Source organism: Gambusia affinis, linkage group LG11 (genome assembly GCF_019740435.1).
Source record: "Gambusia affinis linkage group LG11, SWU_Gaff_1.0, whole genome shotgun sequence".
In the NCBI taxonomy this organism is placed as follows: Eukaryota; Metazoa; Chordata; class Actinopteri; order Cyprinodontiformes; family Poeciliidae; genus Gambusia; species Gambusia affinis.
In genome coordinates, this window is record NC_057878.1 from 17,492,151 (window position 1) to 17,494,247 (window position 2,097).

Sequence of the window (2,097 nt, forward strand, 5' to 3'; positions counted from 1 at the left end):
TTAACCTGAGGGCAATATGAAGGCTTTTATTTTGAAATAAACATAAGCTTCATATTAAATGCCCACACTAATCCAATGCCTAACAGTGTTTGGGTTAAATTTATTTACTGGCCTAAACAGCCAGTAGTTCTAAATGGAAGCTCTGTTTTAACTGAGTGTTAGTTAGAACTACAGATATGGTGTTCTGATAGTCCTATTTAATATCATTAGGTCAAAGGTTATGTTATTGCACTGGTTGCTGCGCAAGCCAGTGCCATAACCTGAGAGGAAAAGATAATATAGGCAGAGATTTTTCAGCACGGCGCTGCACTCACCTGACAGAGATATTGGGGCTTTTATTGGGAAATTTCCATTAAGCTTTATTTAAAATTACACAAATCCTGTGTGTAACAATGGTTTGTTAAAATCAGTTATAAAATGCCCAAAACACAAGTAGTTCTAAAGGCCAGCTCATTCCAGAGTGTCCTCCCATAATCAGCTGCTCTGGCCTCATGTGTTCCGCTGTTATGGTAATGGATCAGCTGCTAACTGTCATTTGTGTGAGACAGAAAGGGGAAAAAATTCTATCTTTGTGAGACACCCAGCCAATTAATATGGAAAAGCACAACAAACCTTTGCTGCTCAGGAACCGTAATACATATTCAAAAAACCGCTTGAAGCGATAAGAGGGCTATTTGTCTTCCGATAGTACGAATTCATATTTTTACCTCATTCACAGTAATTGCAGTGATGAGACAAAAATTGTGCAGAAACTTTTCAGAAATACATGGAAGTGAATCAGGAGAGCGCCAGTTACCCTGTCCCATAATTTCACTCTGAAGCACCTTGACAGAAAACCGTAAATGCTAGAGAAATATCGAACACATTTTACCGGAGCAGGCACGCGATCAATGTCATGACCGAAGTTTGATACCAATCGGGCGATATTTAGCGGCGATTTCAAAATCGCTTTGGGGTCAAAAATCTGCTTAAATTCTCACTCTAAAAGTGGCAGTTGGTGCCAGTTATGCTCATGCTTCGCAGTTGGAAATTTTGCTCGTTTTTCGCTTTTTACCGCCATCGTAAGTCCGATTCCTTATAAAATAATAGCACACCTGCCGGATCGAGCCGCACGCTTTGATACCACTTTTGTGGGCTGAGCGTACGAGCCGCATTAACGTGACGGAAGAATAAAATACTAGAAAATTCCTGAAGAAATTTAACTGGGGCCTGCCAAAGTGTGCTCCGGTTTGGACCCAGCGCTCTGATGCTAAGAATTAGCATCAATGCTAAGCTAAGTTCAAAAATTCCAAAGAACTATGTGGAGAATCACAAGAATGTTGACTAACATGGACATGCACGATTCAGCATGATAATCAGCTCACTAGCATGTTGTCTATACTTGACTTACACCATTAAGTATACTAAACATGGCTAATAAGACAAAAAAATAATAGCTTATTTAAGATAATGTTACAGTTAATGAACTGCCTTGCTGCGCAAGGCAGTTCCCTAACCTGAGAGAAGAATATAAGCAGAATGATATTGTATCGCCACGGCGATGCATTAACCTGAGGGTCATATTGAGGCTTTTATTTTGAAATTTGCAGTAAGCTTCATATTAAATGCCCACACTAATCCAGTGTCTAAGAGTGCTTTGGATAAACCAATCACGTCAAGCAAAAATTAGCAAATATATGATGTAAAAATTGCCAAGGCTTTTATTTTGAAATTTTCAGTAAGCATCATAAGAAATGGTCAATCTAATCCCATGTGTAACAGTGAATGTGTTAAATCGTTCTATAATGCTCAAAACACAAGTAGTTCTAAAGGCCAGCTCAGTCCTCCTGTAGTAACTGACAGTTCCACCATGTTGTAGTTCTAACCTTCAGTCTTTGTAGTTCTAAAGAGCAGCTCAACTGTCATGAGAATGAAACACACAGGGAGAGATGGAATCCTAATAGTTTGAAGCAGTTACTTTTTCTGATCAAAGCAGGCCAAACACATCTGTTCCTAAGTGTTGCCAATAGCATGGGGTATCATTAGAATGTTTTCTGTAATTGATTTACCCATTCAGTATATTTAAAATGACTAATAAGTGGCAAAATAGCTAATAGT